The sequence below is a fragment of the Triplophysa rosa genome, linkage group LG14 (assembly GCF_024868665.1).
Source record: "Triplophysa rosa linkage group LG14, Trosa_1v2, whole genome shotgun sequence".
Lineage (NCBI taxonomy): Eukaryota > Metazoa > Chordata > Actinopteri > Cypriniformes > Nemacheilidae > Triplophysa > Triplophysa rosa.
In genome coordinates, this window is record NC_079903.1 from 7,657,906 (window position 1) to 7,681,347 (window position 23,442).

At 37.3% G+C, this 23,442-nt stretch overlaps 1 protein-coding gene across 1 annotated transcript in view; it reads right to left on the bottom strand.

The window, feature by feature from the left end:
- Window positions 1–15,522, bottom strand: part of slc7a1b (solute carrier family 7 member 1b) — a 29,244-nt gene extending 13,722 nt beyond the window's left edge. The window contains exon 1 of the mRNA XM_057350950.1: window positions 15,105–15,522. The gene's annotated coding sequence lies outside the window, so the exon portion shown is untranslated. The remainder of the gene's footprint in view (window positions 1–15,104) is intronic.
- Between the last annotated feature and the right edge of the window lie 7,920 nt (window positions 15,523–23,442).

The following is a 23,442-nucleotide window of genomic DNA, read 5'->3' on the forward strand; positions in this document are numbered from 1 at the left end:
GAAATAACAAACCACTCTGTTTAGAAATGTCAAACTCCATAAACAAACAAAGACACCACAAATCTTAAAATCCTTTTCTTACCGCCTCAAAATATCAGAGTCAAGGAAATCCTGACGATACAGATAAGACCTGTTGATTCTTTGAGATTTTTGATCAGATCTCTAGATTCAGGTCAGCGGCGTCTCTCCAGGTATTCAACACAATGATGAATTGTTACATTTGCGGGCTCTCTTCTGTCCTGATCATTAATAAATACAGTCATGAGGAGGCGTTTACAATCTCCTGAAGCACGAGTCAGATGCCTCTGTGGCTACTAACTCATTCAAACCTCAAGGCCACAAATAGCCAGCAGTGAGGTCACATGTACACTAGCAGCTGTGGTGGGACATACTCACTCCTCATCATGGCTCTGTTTTGTGCCCGTCACTTCCTCCTGTCACAAAACTGACCAGACACAATGACACGGGCGGTCAATAATATAGCCAAAAAGATAACAGGAATGCATTTATTTTTGGTCTGGCCCAAAAACCAAAGCAACCGTGTGTTGAGTAGTTAGTTATTGAATGACTTGTAAAGAGATTTCCCTAGTAAATATATAACATATTAGCCTAAAATAAGCACAACAACCACTAATAATTGTAATTGGGAATAAAAGCAGGTGGGAATCTTCTGAGCTCTGTGGATGCCAGCGTCAACATTCACCTGCTGGGTCTCTGTATTTACCTAACGGTGGGTCATGGAAAAATACCTGTGTATTATTATACAGCCGGATGCTGCTGTGTAGCAACACAATTGCGTAAGACCTCCTGGAACGTTTGCCTTTCACACCCCTAAAGAAGAAAGGACAGAACAGCGAGCGCATCCATATTCACCTGAAAGGGCCGGAGGAACACGCACAGGGTAACACGCGCTTCAGTCGAGCGGTGTATCTCAAGAATGTGGGCTGGGAGAGAGGGCCTTGCCCCTCTTTCCTCCAATCACAAAGTACCGGCAGAAATCAGAAGAATTTGGGAACATCAGCTGATCTCAATGCGTCTGCCTACACATACAAATCAGTATTTGATATGTTGCTCAGTTGACGGTCAACTTTTTCCAACATGTCCAACATGCTTCAAAAAGCATATCCTTCATCAAATTTATCATAATCCAAATGACTCCAAATACTGATGAAAAGTAAAACAATATGTTGTGAGAAATTGTTAATATTTTGAGTTTAAGTTCAATTGTAAGTAACCAAAACACATATTGGCAGTAAAATGAAATACATTTACACACATTTATATTTGTGGACAAATGTATACACATTTAATACTATTCCACAGAATTCTGCCGATTTTTCCGAAATTTTAGTTTTAGAATTAACATGAAAAGTCTGCAGATTCCATATGGCCTTGCTTATGAGGAAAAACAACTTGAAAAAAAAACTTTATGTGAGCAAAACATATGAGAGGGAAGATGTACATACAACAGGATAACTAAAAGTAAGTCATTTAAAAATGACTAAAATAGAATAGAAATGTAAGTTCGTGTGGCTCTTAAAAAATGTTTTGGCGCCTGTGATTTTCCTCTATAGGGGTTAGTCTTTATTTAAACATTCGTTAGATGTTATGCGCGCGTGCGCATTGCACGAATTGTTTAATATTATGATTTATTGCCGGTTATATACAGGATGCATGAGCGTCCAGTGTGCAGCATGCATCCATCATGTGCTTTCATAGCTACACAGCGTGCATCGCACTGCTGCCTGTTTACTTCCAATACAAATGCTAGTTTGTATTACGTTATTTTAAATACGTTCATGAGCGTGTGACAGCGTAGATTATTTAATTAGATTTCGTTTATCCACATTATTTCTGTTCCCTTTCTGTAGTGTGAGTCATAAGATAATCACGCTTACAGTATATGTTTCTGTGAGAAGAGAAGGTTCACACAGTTCAGGAGAGAGTGACAACTTATCGCTCCATGAACTCTCTGTAAGACGCTTTGGATAAATGTATGTATGTGCACTGATCAATGATTTCATCCACTTGTTTCTTTCGCTCTGGTTAAACGTTGTTCATGTTAGAAAGATGGCAAGTGCCCCATCAAGAAAGATAGCAAGTGCCTCATCAACAGATCTCATGTTGAATATAACTTGTTCCGGGTAATTCCGGTGGAAAAGCGCCATTACAAGTTTGAGTTTATGTGAAGAAACACATGTACTGGTACTTTTCAAATGGTTAACAGATTACTTTATATTTTTCTAGTTAAAAGCTTATATTATCTTGTCACACTGTGTAGACATTTTATTTACTCTCTATTTCGCATAAAAAAATGTTACATGTATAATTTTTTATAAAAATGTATTAAACTGCTCGTTGGAATGCTTGATTCTGATTGGCCAGTCGCAACATTTGCAGGTTTGTTATTCCCAGATAACAACCGCTCAAAACTAACAACACACAGTAACCCGGATGCAGCAAATCATTTTGACAGTTTTTTTTTGACGAATTAAATATAAATATGTATTTTAATAACATTAATCACGTTATATTTACAAATGATTAAACCAAATTGCCTGTTCGTGACATTTGAACGTCGTTTCTTACCTTAAAACCGAAAGTAAACGGCTCTTACTCACCGAAGGTCTACAATCGGTAAAAATGAGCTAATAAAATATTTCAAATTCACATTTCATGTCCAGTTTTTTCTCATGTGGCAAGTAGCCGTGTAATAAGCAGGATAAATGTACAAGCAGCCGGCTGTTCGCGTCGGTCCCGATCACACTGTCGGGGCTTATTTCTGCAATAACAACTGGCTGCTTGTACATTATCACTTACATAACTCATTAATGTCTCATGTATGATTAATAAAAACTTGCTTAGGCATCATGGCTTTGCTTTTTAGTGCAGTTTTAAACAGTTACGGTAATGAGAATTTTTTTGGGCCTTTTTTTGTAAAAACGAAAGTTCCAAATTGTGTTAAACTGTCAGTAACTTTTAATGCTTTTAAACATGTCATGCCTTGTATTTAATAAATAAAAAGGAAACTTGTTCATGGGAGTGTTTTTAAGAAAATCATGTTTGACATCTTGAAACATTTCATGAGAATCACCCAGTACATTTTCATTTTTGGGTGAATTATATCATTAACAATAGATGTGTAATCGCTCTTAAAGAGGCGCTGCAAAACTGTACGTAAAATGTATGTAATGTAATTAGTAGGGGTGTAACGATACACTCAGCTCACGATACGATACACATCTCGATATTTTGAACAAAATTCAAAAATGAATCTGAAATTTCAAAATATTAACAATTTCAGCAACTTATTTTGTTGCACATACAACTTAATAAAGAATTTTAACATTTTAAGGCTTAACTGAAATTAGAATTAAGATCAATGTCAATTTTGACAGCAAATTTTGATTTAGTTTTAGGTCATAGTCTTTTGACTAAAATGCAATTTAGTTTTAGTCATCCCAATTTATCATAGTTTTAGTCTATGTTTAGTCGACGAAATCTACATTACATTAGTCTACTAAAATCTATCTGGATTAACTCATTTAATTGGTGTAATTAAATGTTCCATACAAAGATTTAACTGTTTCGACATAATTTACCTTGGAATTAAATTAAACCAGGTCATTACCTTTATTTTTCAGAATAGTTGAGTAACTACTGGATATGCATTGTTGTAACACAGAGAATATTCGACCATGAACGACATGTAGCAGTTCATTCAGTCTCATTTTGACTCAACTGACTCGTTCGTTCAGTGAAGGGCGTGTTCATTCAGTACATTCAACCAATGAAACGCTCTGACAGTGCTCACGCTCAAGCTCTATTGTCTCATATCTCTTTGAAGCTGCGCTGTCTTTGCTTGAGATAGTAATGAATGAGAATAATCTTTCAAAAAGACATATTACATAAACTGTATTACATTTCTTCAATCATGCAAATCACATACTTGTTTTTATAGCATGTCATTCGATCTTTTAATATACAGTACGACTCATTTCATCGCTTCTCTGATCGGAACAGCGCTGGTTTCTTTTGGCTTACTTTATGTTGCATATCACGTTATGCAGCAGCTCACGTTAGTGGATAAATTAACATTGGCATTTAAAAACGTTTGTTCTGCCTTTGTAATGAGTTCCGGGGTGACTCGGCTGCAGTAACGCTTCAAGTTTGCTGTGTTTTAACGGCGATTGTGAAGGAAAATATGACGCTTTGTAAACCACTTGGAGACACAGATTGTGTCTTGTGCTTCTCTCTCTACCGCATATGTGCGATAAGCACACGTGACGCGCTGGCGCAGAGTAGGTAGCGTCTTGACTGCTGAACGAATAGAATTAAACATATCGTAAAATATCCCCATCTCTCTAAGATGCGCATACATTTTTGCATCGCGAAATATCGTAATATGAAGTATGTTACACCCCTAGTAATTAGGGATGTCAATTTATACAAATTCCCATAATCGAACTTCATTTAAATTAATGATCAATTAATCGATTACTCGTTAACTACTGCTACTGCAATATTCCTCTACTGCAGTAAAATATAGCCAAGGAATGACAGGGTGTAGCCTACAGATATCATTCAAAACCCCAGTTTCCTCACCTGAACATAAAAATATTTCTTAGTCTAAATAAAAGACTAGTGGCAGTGTAAAATAAGTCGATGTAATGGATCATATGATCAAATTATTATTTTAGTAATCAAATGCCAACTCGGACGCGCATTCTGGAACAGTTGCATGTGAGACTATTAATTTCCTGTGTCCGCATAAGAAAGTATGAAATTTTGTTATTATAAGTGTGTTACTTACCTAAATTAATGTGCATATCACATATGCACGCCTTTACTCTTGAATGTCCACTACGTGTCACAAATTAAACCGGCTGCGGTCCTGCAGTTGAGACTCAAATGATAACATCATTTGCAGGGTTTTTCCTGCATAGACAAATTGGAGGCGGCCGCCTCCGTCAAATGTCATGCCGCCTCAGACTCTCGCCAAAACTATGTCGGGTGTCTTCACAAGAAATGCTGCGTGCATTTAACAGACTGTCACTTGTAACTGCAGTTGTGGCATTATGCCACAGTAGAGGCGCTGTTTCGTTATCAGCACACTGAGGCACTAAAAAGAGTTGCAGAACAAGAGCCAGCCTGTTCCAGGCTGTTTGTTTTGCAACCAAGTATGTTTAATTTCTTGAAATTTCTTAAATTAACATGACGTACATCATTGTAATGTCTTTAGCTGTGCAGTTGGATCGTTGAATCAGCCTATACTGTACACAGCGAGTTCACCAGTATGAACGCACATTGCGTTCAGAACGACTCGCACACGAATGACTCATTTGAACCGATTCATTTAAACTATTGACCTTTCAGTCACTAGCGAATATAAGAGATCCTTGAATCATTTAAAGTGAACCACAGAGAATGCAAGATGTGAATGAGCTTTGCTCATTTTAGCCATTTAAGACTGGTTAACTCACTATAGTGTGCTGAAAAGTTAGTAGAAAATGATAAAAAGCTTTATTTGATTAAAAAACATTTCTGTTTGGTTGAATAAAAGTAATGTTTTATATAACTTAATAATTGTCATTTTCATCTAATTTTATTAGAACTTTTAATATGTCAAAGTCACTTTGGTTAAGCCACTTAAAGGTACGATAACAAGATCAGGATGGCACCACCTCCGCCTCATTTTGAGCCAGGAAAAACCCTGATTTGTATATTACATGCGGAGAGGTTAAATGTAAATTAAGGTAAATGATAATCTGATTATTTTCTAATAGGCCTACTGAATGCGTTGCGGTGGAACGCGACGACAAAACCCATAGCCGGGTTTCCATCCAAAGTTGTGAATTTAGCTTATGTGCAAAATTGGAATATCGCATAAAAAATTTGCGAATAAGCACCGTTTCCATCCAACTAGTCAACCGTCACTTCCTAATAAACTGCCACTATATTTCAGTAAGAAAAGTAAGTGAAACCACTGAATATAATAATTTTCATATATAATAATACGCGCGCAAGCACACGATTACGAAACACAATAAATGCGGTGCTTTTGTGGATGCCTGCTGTTTTGGAAACACAGTCGTGACAGTTCTAAGAGGCAATTACAGAAATACTTTGATGACTTTGCTCAGGAATTTAAGAATGACCATAACAACATTTCTGATGCTGTGTAACAAGATCAGTACTCTGGTTAGTCACTCATAGTGCAGTTTAGTGTTGTCACGGTACCAAAATTTCAGTACTCTGTACCAATACCAGTAAAATTCCACGGTTCAACTTCTCGGTACCAATTTCGGTACCAAAGCAAAACACCAGTACATGCTAATTGAAACACAATTTTATTAATAAAGCTCATTGTTAACATAAATGTATAGAAAGCAATGCCATTTTGTATACATGAAGTATAAGTTAATTGTTGCTGAAACTGTTGTGTGCTCTCTGCTTATGCTGATGAACATCCTCCTCAGTCTGCTGCTGTATAAGACAAATAGAATAAACTTCAGTAAGTCAACTGACTGAACAAACATGCATATGCAATATTAAAACAAACCTCAGTTTTTATACTGCATTTACACAAGATTACTTACATTAAGGTAACTGTATATTAAAATAATAAATGCAACAGATATATTTTTCTTTAGTTTAAATGTGGCTTTTTAAACCTAATAGAGTTATCTTTCCAAGACATACACATTGCTAGTCATACAGTTAGTATGACAGTTTTCTAGCACATAGATTTCAGAGAGGCCTAAATAAAATAGGTACTGTAAACCCCATCCTGTCCTCCCATTTATTTTACCCCATTACAGTTATAAAAGCATTAAATGGTTAATAAGGGCACTTGACTGGATTAGCATTGGCGCTAACAAATTAACACGCAAACAGGGACGTTTAATTTAATGTAACCTTTAATTTAACACATGCTACAACATTCATAATCCAAACGCGAACAGAATTTGAAACTTACCGCTTGAATTGTTACTTAAATCCGGATGCTTCCTCGTTTCACCACAAAACTCTGCGTTTTTCTGTGCGCATCTCTTGTGGATCGGAGCCGCGCTTATCCGCTCATCACGTTTTATTGCGTCTATGAAAAGTTTCCGACTGACAACCTGTCAGACAGAGCATCAGTACCCGGTTGACCCGGGACGGCGGTGGTGCCGGGTCTTATGAAAACTAGGTACCGACAACTTTTTTATTTTTAGGTACCGACTTGGACCCGAAGTACCGGTACTTTTGACAACACTAGTGCAGTTACGTGACTTTTTGGAGGAATTTATTCGGCAAATAAGTTTTCCCATAATCTCCCATTATTTGAATTAACCCTTTTTCGCAAAAATGAAAAACCACCTCAAGCGAGCGTAAAACCTTTTTTGCGAATTAAGGGTTTTTAATTCAAAATTTCCATCACTCGTTTCTGATGCGAAACTTCAAAAAATGTGAATAAAACCAGAGTGATGGAAAACCGCTTAGTGTTGTTATATCATTCTTCATTGACTAATGTTCCTGAGCTGTAGGGCTGGGTAAAAAATATTGATTCTTCGATTTTAATCGATCTTCAATTTAATGAAACAATATCGATTCGGGACATCCCTAATCGATTCTTAATGCGTGTGCTTTAGTTCAAGGATATCTGTATTTCGCCTATCTTCCTGAAGATGTCGCAATCACTCGTGCTGATACATTTAAAACAAAACAAATTCAAATAAAAAGTGGGAGAGGGGGACGGATCATGGCGGGCGGAAGCTCACGGTAGCCAATGGACCCCAGCGCCGGCTAAATTAAAGTCTGAAGTGTGGAAGCACTTTATGTTTAAAGGCAATGACGACAAAGGTGAGGTCGACAAAACTGTCGTTTGAAAGTTGTGCCGCAAGAGCTATGATTTTGCAACAACACAACAAACCTACGAAACCACCTGTTGAGATGTCACCCTGACGCGATATCTGGTTCATGCGGTTCTGGACAGCAACGGCGAGACATTGCTTTTGCCTGCAAATTACAGTCAGATTCTCCTCGCGCTAAGAAAATAACTGACGCTACAGTAATGCTGATTTGCAAGGATTTACGCCCATACGCCCATAGTTGAGAACGAGGACTTTCACAATCTTATCAATGTTTTGGAGCCGAGATACGCAATGGTGACATGCAAGGAGAGTTTCAGTTACCAGCATATACAGTATACTTAAATGTGGATTCCATGCCTGCAAAACTAGCATCTTAATCGAAGTACTGAAAACAAATTACGGCTGCTCGATTATGACAAAAAACATAATCACGATTATTTAGGCCAATATTGAGATCACGATTATTTAACACGATTACTCATTAACTTTTAAAACAACATAGAAAATAAATAACTGCTTTAAACTGTGAATTCAACTGAAAAATAAATGTAAAGAAATAGCACAGCTGAACCACTGTAAAGGAAAGGGGTGCGCTGTGGATTTATACCACAAGAAAAGAGAGGATCCTTGCAAAATGGAATGTGGCACAATAATCGTTTTACCTAGATTATTTTGTTTTTGTAATTGTTGAAGCCAAAATTGACGATTACAATTAATTTTCGATTAATTGCACAGCCCTATAACAAATCGATATTGAATCGAATCGAAATCAAAACCATATAAATAAGAATTGAATCGAATCGCCAATTTGGTCGCAAAACCCAGCCCTACTGAGCTGTATTATTTATTTTTGGCTCTGTGATGACTTCTGAGCAGATAATTTACTGGCTAAAACGGAGGTTATTGTAGGTTGTGCAGATCCATTCACGGAGATTATTTTAATACAGCATCGCAATGTTTGCAGTGGACGTTTTCACCTTTTAATGTGGAATGCTCACAGACGTAACTCAGGCGCGTTCGCTTCATTTCTCCTTGTGTTTGCTGTGTGTTTTTGCGCATGACCCACTCGCATGTGCATTACCTAGCTCGACGATTGTTAAGTTTTATCGAGTAAATAATTATCAACAATTAATCGATCCTCGATCAATCATTAACTAAATGTAATGCATAGGCCTTAAAACTGCAACAGTTTAGCGAGTTGCTAAAATAGCTCAAGACACAATGCAATAGCCAAACATAGGGATACATATTTATTTCCTATTCGACTAGACAGTTATTGGACAGCTAACGGCAACCTATCTTAAACACATTTTCTTCATACATTAAGTGCCAAACAAACACTGTTGAAATTAAATTTATCTACTGAAATCCTGAGGGCACCTACAATCAAACTGTCAATTCACAAGGCAATCCAAAGGGAATTCTGGGGCTTGTGGACTGTCAGATTCCAAGTTTATATCTTCAGATCACACAGTTCAAACAAAAACTTGTCGCGGTCACTAGGGCTGGACGGAATGACGGAATATTCCGTTACCGCGGAATAAAATGTCAACCGTAAGAGATATTTCTATTCCGTGTATTCCGTGGAATGTAAATAAGTAGGCATGGTTAACTCGGCGCTCTGCAAACTAGGCGCTATTCTGAAAAACACTAATGAATTAATCCACCCGTAACAAATGAACGTATCAAACATTCTTTTGACCTTCTTTCAGTCTGTAGTTTAGTGATCCGCTCCAATCCGGCGCTTCTCTCACCCGCAGTGCTCGTGCAGGGATCTGCGCCAGCATTTAAAAAAGCTCATTCTCAACACGTATTTCAGAAGTCAGGTTGTTTTGAAAAGCTGTTAATAGTTTTATAAAGTTTAACTTCAGGCGAGCCAAGGTGAAACTTGCGTTGAAATGCGCGATGATGCTCACGTGCGCTTTGATGTGACGCGCTTCTACCTCCAGTTTTGGGAGACGCGTGCGGAGTCACCAGAGACTTGCAGTGCAAAAACAAGCCAGAGAATAAACAAACCTAAAAACAGAGAGTCGCAACACACTAAAATTGCTCATCTAATAAAGACCTACAGTACAGACCCCATGAACACCAGTTTATAACACTAGTCATATACTGTACTCTCATTGTTTGTGCATATTCATAATTTATTGTTATATATGTTGTCTATATCTTCCTACTGTATACATATGATATAGCCAGAAGATAAATATGAATAAATAATACATCTGATTATCAGAACTTAATTTGATATCTTTAGTACATTTTCATAACTTACCTACATTTTAACTATGGTGAGCATTTAAATGAACTGTAATAAATAAATTAGTTAAATCAATCTAAGAAAAATTAGGTATAAAATATATAATTATAATGGGAGATTGTTTCATGAAATATATCGTTATACCGTGAAATAAAATTACTCATTCCGTGTAGGGATGCACCGAAACGAAAATTCTTGGCCGAAGCCGAACATGATGTGAAACACTTGGCCGAAGGCCGAATAATACCGAACATGTTTTTTTGCATTTCTTCTATTTATTAAGCTATTTTTTCACTATTGCACAAACTGAATAGTCAAAATGTGCTTTTTATAATTTGTCTTGCTTTTCAATAAAATACAATACAACTTAATATAAAATTGAGCAAAACAAAGTAAATTCAAACAAAAAATTGAGCCCTCTCCCTACATTACTAGGACTTGCGTAGCATGCTGGGATAGGAAAGGTCTAATTTTCCTGATATTGTAGAGGATGAATCTACAGGACCGGGTGGTGCTGGCAACATGATCAGTGAAGTTAAGCTGATCATCGATCACCACTCCCAGGTTTCTTGCCGTTCTGGAAATTCTGTTCTGTAATGGTTGATGAGCCCAGTTGAATGGAGAAATTGTGATGACTCTTTGTGTTACAAGATTACAAGCAGTTCTGTTTTAGCAAGGTTCAGCTGCAGGTGATGGTCGTTCATCCAGAGCGAGATGTCGGCTAGGCATGCTGAAATGCGTGCAGAATCATATTATCTTTGTAATTCTGTCATCATAAATCTATATTGATGAATAAAATACAATATTTGATTTTATCCCCATACAACTCCTTGGAAAAAATCCAAAAACCCACACAGTTACATGTACACTCACCTAAAGGATTATTAGGAACACCTGTTCAATTTCTCATTAATGCAATTATCTAATCAACCAATCACATGGCAGTTGCTTCAATGCATTTAGGGGTGTGGTCCTGGTCAAGACAATCTCCTGAACTCCAAACTGAATGTCAGAATGGGAAAGAAAGGTGATTTAAGCAATTTTGAGCGTGGCATGGTTGTTGGTGCCAGACGGGCCGGTCTGAGTATTTCACAATCTGCTCAGTTACTGGGATTTTCACGCACAACCATTTCTAGGGTTTACAAAGAATGGTGTGAAAAGGGAAAAACATCCAGTATGCGGCAGTCCTGTGGGCGAAAATGCCTTGTTGATGCTAGAGGTCAGAGGAGAATGGGCCGACTGATTCAAGCTGATAGAAGAGCAACTTTGACTGAAATAACCACTCGTTACAACCGAGGTATGCAGCAAAGCATTTGTGAAGCCACAACACGCACAACCTTGAGGCAGATGGGCTACAACAGCAGAAGACCCCACCGGGTACCACTCATCTCCACTACAAATAGGAAAAAGAGGCTACAATTTGCACGAGCTCACCAAAATTGGACAGTTGAAGACTGGAAAAATGTTGCCTGGTCTGATGAGTCTCGATTTCTGTTGAGACATTCAAATGGTAGAGTCAGAATTTGGCGTAAACAGAATGAGAACATGGATCCATCATGCCTTGTTACCACTGTGCAGGCTGGTGGTGGTGGTGTAATGGTGTGGGGGATGTTTTCTTGGCACACTTTAGGCCCCTTAGTGCCAATTGGGCATCGTTTAAATGCCACGGCCTACCTGAGCATTGTTTCTGACCATGTCCATCCCTTTATGACCACCATGTACCCATCCTCTAATGGCTACTTCCAGCAGGATAATGCACCATGTCACAAAGCTCGAATCATTTCAAATTGGTTTCTTGAACATGACAATGAGTTCACTGTACTAGAATGGCCCCCACAGTCACCAGATCTCAACCCGATAGAACATCTTTGGGATGTGGTGGAACGGGAGCTTCGTGCCCTGGATGTGCATCCCACAAATCTCCATCAACTGCAAGATGCTATCCTATCAATATGGGCCAACATTTCTAAAGAATGCTTTCAGCACCTTGTTGAATCAATGCCACGTAGAATTAAGGCAGTTCTGAAGGCGAAAGGGGGTCAAACACCGTATTAGTATGGTGTTCCTAATAATCCTTTAGGTGAGTGTATATACCATAAAGATGAATAATGTCAAAAAAACTAAACAAAACAAAAAGACACAAAAAACAAAACAAACAAATAAAGAAAAATAAAACAACAACAACAAAACAATAAATGAATAAATGGCTGGTGACAAACACCTATTCAAAACCTTCTTCCTCCCTGTACCTTGTAAAAACCATATTTTTGTACCACTTTTTAAACTGGCTCATATTTGGACACTGCTTGATCACTAGACTTAATCTGTTCCACATCTTCACTCCACATACAGAAATACAAAAACTTTTTAAAATAGTACGGACACAAAGATGTTAAAGGGGGTCATTAATTAAGAAAACAAATTTTATTTCAACCTGACATATAAGAACTATAAAAACAACCTGTCATTTTCAGAACTTTCTCATTAAGCCTGTGGCATACTTCTTTTTTTTGCGTACAGCCAAACGCACAGCCTAGCATAGTATACTGCTTTTGACACATACGCACACAGGTTTTTGACGCATGTGCATTACAACATATTGCAATACCTCTCAGGTCAGGTCTTCTTCTACTACCTTGAATCGATGCACCCAGGAAACAGTTGCCACCTGGTGGTTAATGCAAGAAGTGGAATGTGCGACTTGCATGTACTTTGTACGCGAGGTAACAAAATTCCGGCGGTGCGCGTACAGTACGCGCATACTATTCTGAGTGCGACAAAAGAACACCTCTGTGCCCTTCAATGACCTGCCCATCAATTCACACATGTTGTAGAGGGGCGCAAAAACAAGATTACAGGAGCAACAAATCGACAATACTTACTAATGACTCCACACGCGTCTCCCAAAAAGGGGGTTTGCGGCGCATCACGTCAAAGCACTCACGCTATGAGGATCATCGCGCATTTCAACGCAAGTTTCGCCTCGGCTCGCCTAAAATTGAGCTTTATAAAAACTATTAAAGCTTTACAAAACAATCTGACTTCTGAAATACGTGAGAATGAGCTTTTTTAATATGCACGCGCAGATCCCTGCACCCCTGCACGAGCACTGCGAGTGAGAGAGAAAGCACTGGACTGGAACGAATCATGAAATTACAGACTGAAAGAAGGTGAAAAGAGTATTCCCAACTTGCAGAGCGCCGAGTTAACCACGCCTACTTGTTTACATTCACTACGAAATCCAAAGTGCGCTCAAACTTTTGATTTAAAAGACGCTGGCGCATCTCTAATTTGTTGTTGGTCCGCCATTATGCTCGTATTTCTTTTCCGCTGTGAATTACAATTTCCGTTCATCTGACCATCCGTAATCTGGGAGCGTCACCATAAGAAATATGTGGGTACTGCCGTTCTGGTAAGCACAGTGTAGGTATGAAATTAGATCTTTTGTATTTGAAAAAAAAATCAATACTCTGTGCCAGAGTATCGATAACGTCTCGCGGGCTGAAATATCGCCATAAATCGCCATATCGATTTTTTCCCCACCCCTAATGTGCAGTGTCTTTAAATTGCCTTTCTTGTAATTCTAAACTTCGGAAACCACGGATAAAGTTCGCAAGTTCACATCGCATCTGCAAGAAACTGTTCGGTTGTTTGCTTTTTTCATTTTTCAACAGGACAGAGTTTGGACAACGACTAAATATAAAACATGATGCGGTGCCGACTATACTGGGTCCGACAGTAATGTCACAACACACAAGTCTGAGTTACAATGTTTTAAACAGGTTTACCATATTGCTTTTTAATTAAATATAGAGTATTTATGTTTTAAATGACATTTGTCCATATTGCTATTACAGTACATTACATCTTAACTCTTGAATGCAACACATCTATCATACATTTTTATCATGAGTGCTACACAAAAAGGTAATGGGATCTGATTATCCATTTTTCATCTACATTTAAGTTGTTTTGTTAGTGTCATGTTTGTCTCTGGTAGGTTTTAAACAAACAAACTTATCATGGTTAAAAACGTGAAACGTATTTTTTACTTGATCATTTCCCTTAACATTTCCCCCATCAGCGTCACTCACAGCAAACCGGTAAAAATGTGGATCGTCTGACACTCCTTTTGCTAAAACTGAGAGGTCCGCTTTATCTTAGAGAATCGGTTCGTTCGAACAGTGTATTTGGATGAAATACTTCGAGAAATGATTCCCTGTTTTACTTCGAATCATCTGTATAGACTAGGACAGTTTACAAACTTTACAACAAAACAATAAATGCTTTTACTAATGATTTACATAGCATTACTTCTCTTAGCATTTAAGTTTTCAACGTAAAAATCTACCACAAAGTCAACGAATCATATATGCCAATCGGTTCAACAGAATCTACAGAATCGGAGCCGCTTCAAAATAATGACTCGTTCACGAATCGATTTAGACGAAAACATTAGCTACAAATCCGTGAATACCACAACCACTCATTCATAAAAGCCGGGCAAAACTCACATATCGCAACATTAAGCATGTAACCAGCCTTGTGATATCGCGTTTCATTGTTTTGTTTGAGTTTATTTTCGTTTGCATCCTTCAACATAATGAAGCGCGTGGTTGTCTTTATAAGGACATGCATGCACGCGCGGTTCACACAAGCTCCTAATACAAAGGTTTAAGGGTACCTAAAATAAAGTAGACTTAAAGAGTTTACCGTAGCTGTACATGTTTTAAAATGAAACAAAAACCACCCATCAAACAATAACGTTAAACTTTAACCACACAGAGAGGAAAAACTCATTGTTATCACATCATCTAAGGCAACCGAAAGTGTTGCATCAGCCTTTGAATGGAGGATAGACAGGCACAGACCATGTGCATCGCACACATTAGAAAGCTCTTAAAGCGTTACCAAATAAACCAATGTTGTTTGTAGCATGAAATGCATGCATAGACAAACAATTTAATTTAAATAAATGCGCTTCTTACCTCGTCAGGACCTCCAGGTTTTGTCGTGGAAAAAAGTAATTTACTCCACCAACTCAAATTTGGCACCTTTAAACGAGGCAAATATTAAACGTAAAATCACTTAACAGTGGATTTTGCTCTTCTTCCTAGCAGTACGATAAAACACTACCCCCACATGCTCGTGTAAACCACCCTTGACTGATCATTGGTGGTGGAGTGTCTCCGAACATCCGTCCTTCTGCCGACACCCAAAAAACCGCAAAAGGTCGTTGAAATGTAACCACTGTCACTGAGGTGAGATATTTAATCACGTTTAGTTCCATTCGTGTTTCGTTCATTTAACCTTTTCACATTTTCCCCCACTATGTGTTCGCAGAAAAGCGGTTTTGGGCAAGTTTACCCAATATTACGTTTGATTAAAAACTTCTGTGTTGTGAATGGCCGCTAGAGGTCAGTTATGGAAAACCGTTTGGGTCATATTTCGTATGGAAAGCCGTTTGGGTCATATTTCGCCATCAACCAGACGCATGGTGTTCAGAAGACGCCTGGTTTTACGGCGTTTAAGACATACAGACGCCGCAAAGTACGGCGTTTTGTAGCACATGCGCCGTAAATTACGGCGTTTTCTCCATAGAAACGGCGTTAATAACGGCGTTTTAAATGCAATGCGAAACGCCGTTCATTTCGCCGTTTGGACTTCCATAGTACGCCGCAAACGACGGTGCTTCCGTGTATCAAAGACGCCGTAAAAAGCGGCGTTTTCTATAATATAAAAATCAGCCCCGCCTTTTCTACACAGTCCAGCCCCTCCAATGAACAGAAAGACCTGTGTAGTAAAATGTCGATCTGAATAATGTTTCCTGTTTTTAAGTTTATTGCAAATAATGTTTAGACTTTCATTATGTGATATTTTTCCATTGGGCACAAACGGCATATTTTTTAGAGCGTGTACGTTCATGACTCTGTGTACGTTCATGTTTGTATAATTCCTTGACTTCTTTTATCAAGGTGTCAGCATCAGTAGCGCAGTGGACCGCCAGTGTGCCAGCAGTACAGTACCGCTTTTAACGACAGGAGTTCGACTCTTCGGTCCGACCATATTCTTCATTCCTTTTGAATTTATTTATTGGGTCATGTTTTTAAATGTTGGAGCACTACCCTGTTGCTGACAACTGATTAAATGACAAGAAACCCTTATTAACAAGCTAACCGGTGTAAGGCCTTAATGCATGTAACAGCTGCGGGCTTAGTCTGCTTACTGTACAGTGGCTGTTGTGAGCATGTTTTTATTGATTAAAAATGATTTCCCATACGAACGCGTTTGTTTTTCTATTTACATATAGCCTAGAATGTACAGTACATGCTGCATGCATTCAGTATAAAACGCTATAAACTTTTGAAGATCAAAAATCTAAAAATGATGGCGACTGTTCACATACAGAAACAATAAGGGAAATGCTGACAAAAAAAGCTATTGTTGCGTTATTATTGTATAGATTTTTTTAGATGACAAAAAATGCACCATCCACTCACAAAAATAAAGTTTTTATATATTTAAGGTAGGAAATTTACAAAATATCTTCATGGAACATGATCTTTACTTAATATCCTAATGATTTTTGGCATAAAACAAAAATCGATAATTTTGACCCACACAATGTATTTTTGTCTTTTACTAAAAATGTTCCTGTGGTACTTAAGACTGGTTTTGTGATCCAGGGTCACATTTAGGTTATAATACGCTCCATCCACATTTTTTCTTTATAGAAAAAAAATATGTGCTTTGTCGAGTAAAATAAATCATATCGAAATGAAAGTTTGTTTCTCAGTCTGTTGAGGACGGCTGCGGAGAAACACGCTCCTCCGAGGCGCGCTGCTTCAGGTATAGCCTATACCATAAAAACTGCCTTCTTTTAGAGGTTGCTAAGCGATCACATTTGTTAAAAACGTTTTGTATTTTGGGGTGGTTATTTTGACGAGGCAGGCGAGGCCGCATTCACTTATCTCAGTTTTAGTTTGGGACTTATGCGTAACAGCATTATGTAAGTGATTTTGTTTTTACTTTTATGAATAATAAATAAACGTTACCGTGTGTGAAAGAGTGGTGCGGTTGCGTGTCCTGAACGCATTGTGCTTGTGGAGCTTTCAGTGCCAGCGTTTCACTGCACGAGGACACGAACACATAAACACCATTTGCAGCGATCCAACAAAATAAAAGTCTGGTTAATTTAAACAAACGCTCTTTGCGGCGTACCGTCAAAATAAAAGTCCGGTTGACTTGAACAAGTTATAATACACTCACATATTACCAAGTTATAATACACTCACATTTTACCACACCACCCTCCTTAAATTTTTTTATAATTTGACCACAGAGTATATTCTTTACTTTAGTAAACTGAAGTAAATGTGCTAGTAAAATTGTGCTACTTATCATAAAAAATAGAACTTGATTAAAAAATAGTACTTAAATTTAAGTAGACCTAAAAACAAAAGAAAAAAAGAAAATGTACCAGTAAGATACTGGTTTATTAACATTATTGTACATTATACAGACATCAGTTATAGGTATCGATATCGGTGAGTACCAGAAAAAAATATCGGTACTCGTACTCGGTCTTTAAAAAATGGTATCGGTGCATCCCTACTTAATGTCATTGCCAAATTATTTATCCTTAATTATGCGTGCGTGTCTAATATTAGCATATTAGAATGATTTCTGGAGAATTATGTGAAACTGAAGACTGGAGTAATGATGCTGACAAATTCAGCTTTGATAATTGATCAAATATTAACATGTATCACATATTTACATAGATAACAGAGGTGTCAATTGTAATAATACTATTTGTTAATACGCAGGTTTATAGGAGTTAAGACTTTCAGTGAACATGTGAAAACTAAAGATATTTTGAAGAGAGGACCTCTCAGATTCTGATGTGTGTGTGTTTTGACAAATCCACTTTACTCAAACTTGTTTAATAATAAATTCATGCCTCTAAGCTCGTGTCTGATGTTCTGTGTGGTGCTGCAACAACCAAGTGTATAAAGCTAAACTTCCTTGTCTTGTAATTGTCTGTTAAGGGCACTAATAACAACAACAATAGTAATATTACATTCAAACAGCGATCAGTAATTTTAATGCTAAATACTTTTGTACAAGTAATACCTTTTAGTAAATGCTGCGTAACTGGTAATGTTAGGGATTAAATGAACAGAGTGTCTATTTACACTAAGCCCGCCTCGTTGGAGAGTATCTGATGCCTGCAGCTTCAGGTGGCATAGTTTCTAAACGCTGACTCACCTTGTCCATTGGCGAAATATGACCCAAACGGCTGTCCATATTCCATAAACATCTGTACACCGTCCACGCGTTGTATCGAAGCCTCACTTCCGCCTGAGTGGTTAAGCGGTTCGAATCTTGCCGCGACATTTTGACAGCTATTATGCCTATTATGACAAAATAATTGATTTACACACGTTTGATAGCCCCATTCATTTCAAGCCAATATGTTTATTAGACAGTTATGTTATACAATCATTATATACCACCAGAAAAACACGTTATATTCATATGATTAGATTAGTCAATATGGAAATTTATTTTTTCTTCACCGTTATTTCTAAGCCTTAACTGGCGAAAAATGCAGTGTATCACAGACCACGTCAGGCACATCTGTAATGTTTCTGCTTGTTTTACACTGTTTGACCACCAGATGGTATTGTGAGCAAATGTTGCCCCGAGAAATGAACCCTTTTGTGAACCACTTGGCTGAAAAGCTTCAAATCTTCATGAGGCTTCATCTCGCCACCACTAGTTAGAATCCACCATTGATGCAGTTTGTGGTATATAAAAGACACAAAAACAACTGGTTATGACAGGATTACCGCAGCACGATTTCAGCAGCAACAACATAAACAAAATACAGTGTGGCCCAAACGTAACTTCCCGTAGACCTCTGCATAGAATCAATAACTTTTTCGTAGTTTCAATTTAATTTATTACACTAAATATACAATAAAATATAAATATAAAATAAATTGTAAATAAATAAATAACCAAACACAGGCCAAATTTAACTTTGGGCCAGGCTCAGATGATAAAACTGTCTACAGTACCACAAGAATTTACTAGTTTAATGAAAATTTTAAATAATTCACTCACCCTCGTGTCATTCCAGTCATGCCTGACTTTCTTTTGTTTGCAGAAAACAATGGAATTTTAAAGGATGTTGGTTAGGTATGTGATCTGTAAGATGCATTTATAGTACATTATGATAAAAACGTAACTGCCCTTGATCAGTTAGTCCTTTTGTTATTAAAAAATATATAATAAAGAATAATTAAATGTATATATGCTATTATGTATTGTGTATTTGAACGTGTATGTCATAGTCTGCTGGTGCCAGCAGCCAATGATACAGTATTATTATTATTTTATCATTTTTGTGCTATTCTATGGCTTTTTAAATAGTCTAGTTTGAATAGTTCACCCAAAAATAAAAATGATCATAATTTACCCACTTTCCTGTTACGGGATACCAGACTCGGCGACACAAATTTAAACCAAACGGACGTATTTATTGAAACAAGGGAGTAATATGAATGACAGGTGAGTATAGCAGGTATAGAGTCTTTTAATTGTATAGATCACTACATATAATTCAGTATACATCAGTACATGCACCCTCATTTACACTAAATGATACTACTTATGATACACCTTCATCCTTTACTCATAAATAGACCTAACATACACTGTCAGATCAGCTTATTCTCCAGTTACATTCAAACAAACAAACAAACACACACACACACACACACACACACGCACACACGCACGTCTGGTTTTATTATCTCCGTGGGGACAGTCCATAGGCGTAATGTTTTTTATACTGTACAGAATGTATATTTTATCCCCTAACCCAACCCCTAAACCTAAAGATCATAGAAAACGTTTTGCATTTTTAGATTTAAAAAAAATATTGTTCTGTACAATTTATAAGCTTTTTTGCCCATGGGGACCTCAGTTTTGGTCCCCACGGTGACACGAGTCCCCATGTGTTGGTGTGAATTCAGGTTTAGGTCCCCACCGGGATATACAAACATGAACACACACACACACACTTCAGTTGTAATGACTTTTACTGGACTCACAATGTAATAAAACATTTTTGACTTCATCTCATCTTTAAAAACTATGTACCTGCAGCATTCTGGCTTTGTATTATTTTAAAGACATATTTAGATCATCAGATAATCTTATAAACATGCTGACTAAATTTATATACTTTTTTCGGGTGGTTTTGTTCCCAAAGCCTTGAAAAGTTATATGTAGTACTAAACTATTTAATGTTCTTAACTGAATTAATCGGAAAAAGCACAACATATCACCTTCCAATATCAGCTTACTAACATGGCAAATACAGTCTGTGGTTTTTGAGGCACAGTTTAGAAAGTGTGTATGTGTTCTCTCCTGTCTATTATGGTAACTGCCATTAATGTAATTTGTGCTTTTTAAGGTAAGTCACTTTAGAAAGAAAGCAGCGCTCAGAGCATAAACGCTTTGAAAGCAGTTTAGTGCTAATGCAGTGTGTTCCAGAGAGTAAAAGCAAGTACAACTGCATCAAAACCACGCTGAACATTTTGGTAAAAGCAGTCAATTAGAGCTGCGCAAAACTGTCAAAGCTGCAATACATTTCTAGATATTCCCTTATTCTAACTGCATATTTATAAGATTCTTCTGATCCGTTGATTTTCACTTTCGTTGCAAGGAGTCTTGCCAAAATGAAATTTTGTAGATTCAAAAACAATTGTTAGCAAACGAAGCAACAGTGTTTGTTTGCTGTAAACAACCGCAGACCTTCCCACCAGTCTGTACTATCAGTGTTTAAGACAACATCAAAACACTGCAACCTTGAGTTACAACAGAACTTAAACAACACTATTGCAAGCAGCAAATACATATATGGCAGTTGTGTTTGTTTTTATTCTCATAATCAGACGTGTTTTACAAACTCATGTAATTTACAGCATTAATCGCAATAACAAAGTGTCAGACACTAAGAATTTGTTTTCGAGACTTGTGTGATGCACCTGTGACAAAAAAATCACATGTTAGTCTTTTATTTAGACATTTTAGACCAGAACTGACAGCTTTTGTTAATGGTGCCCAGTTTTAAGGCCATATTAACACACTACATTGGATTACTGTTTAAAAAATCTTGTTTTAGTCTGCTGTTTTATTATATTAGTCAAAGCAGTATTACAGGAAAAAAGCAACTTGTCTCAAAACCTGTGCTTCTAGATGTAAATACTATATTCTAAAATGTTTATGTATAATATTTGGAAATTAAAATAGGGAAGAACACAGCTGTATGGGGTGCTGAGATATTTCCACCACTAGAGGGCAGCATTATCCAATGAATTGTTGGGGTAACTAAAACGAGCAGTCTATTATTCCATTGTAGTCATTGCTCTCCTTATTAAAATGAAGACAAACCACAGCCAGTGTCAGTAGGAATGGTATGTATCATCTGAATATAACTCTGTCCTTTGAAGGTGACAAAAAGGAAGTGTTTTACTCGGATTCTCACATCATCACTGTTACGCAAAATATGCAAAATTTACATGATAGACATGGTATGCTTAAAGTGATAGTGTACCCGAAAATGAAAATTAATTTAATCAAAACACATTTTCATTCTTTCATTTTCATATGACTTTCTTCTGTTGAACACAAATTAATATATTTTAAAGAATGTCAGCTCACATTGACTTCTATCAAAGTCCGTTTACGGAAGTCGTGCCACTCGGCAGCCATGTTTGCAACGCCTCTGGGCAGCTATTTACGTCATAGCAAATCCACAGTCCTATCTACTTGAATGGGGGAAGGCAGATATTTCTAAAATCACTGGCAAAAATCACGATTAAACAGCATATTTCCAGTCAATAATTAAACATGACATGAACGGTTTCATTAACTTGGTTTGCTAAGCTTAATTTGCGATAAGAAAATCACCTTTTTCGAGGTTGCTTCATCTACTGCGCCTGCGCATAGGCTGTCAAGTGCCTCTGGAGAGCCCCGCCCCAGACGATTGGCTCGTTTTACCGGAAGGCGGGACTTCCTTCGCTAGCGCGTCCATATGAGAATGGCATTCCTCACCATTCATTGTAAAGGCAGTGACGCATCTTGTTGATATTAATATCTTTGCTTCTATGGACACAGAACCACTGACACATTTCTCAAAGTATCTTGTTTTGTGTTACACTGAAGATTCATATACAGGCTTTGAACCACATGAGGGTGAACAAATTAGTTTTATTTTTGGGTGTACTATCCCTTTAGACTCACCAGTGTAAATACTCTAGAAATGACCCACTGTAGGCCAAAGCAGTGTTGATAAAGATATTAAAAAAGGTCTGACTGGATATCTGTACTGCTCTAAAGTTGAAATTAAAACAATTACGAAATGCCAAAACTTATTAAATAAATATTAAAGTAGTTTACCATTTGCTGTTTGACTACTTGCATCTTATATACAAATATCATTCTATCAAAATAAAAAAAATTGCTTATGAAAATTTTCCCCATATCACTACACTACATGTTGTCCCATTGCTGGTGTTTTTTACTACTATATTTAATCTTTTACATATTTAATTATTTTAAGTATTTTTTCTGTAGACTCTTTCTGACTTTCTGCCCAATATATTCCAGTTAAGAAGAGTTTAATTAATTTCTATTTAGTTTAATTAGCCTATAAGGTAGTTATTTGATTTACACTATTTCTTTCTGTCAGTTAAAGCGGCGCTAACATGCGCGGTTTCTGCCAATTTCATATTAATCTTGAGTACCTATAGAGTAGTATTGCATACGTCGTATCTTCGAAGAGTATTTGTTTGATCACATTTATAAAAGACAGATACAGCTGTACGTTTTTTTCCGAAAGCATACGGCGCGTGTGGGGGGGGGATGGGATTGTGATGGACGGGTAGGCTGAACTAAAGCACGTGCGCATCCATTGCCAACAAAACACAGACATCTATGGAATGATCTTGCGGACTAAATTAAAAAGGAATTTCAAACTGCATCTGCAAATGCGTTTTCTATTTATTCCTGTAAAAATTGTGACATAATTCAAACTAAATTAGCGAACGCACAATGTCCGCCAAATATCAAAAGGATAAGCAAAGTCTATTTGCAATTGAATTACCTCTGTCTTACGAGTTACGACCCTGCCATGTTTAAATCGAAATGGCAATTCCCCATATGCTATTTCACTTCCTCTGGCGTCGCGTATTAAGCCTGCCAAAACTCAAATGAAATCGCAAATCCCTTTGCAAAAAACGTTCCGAA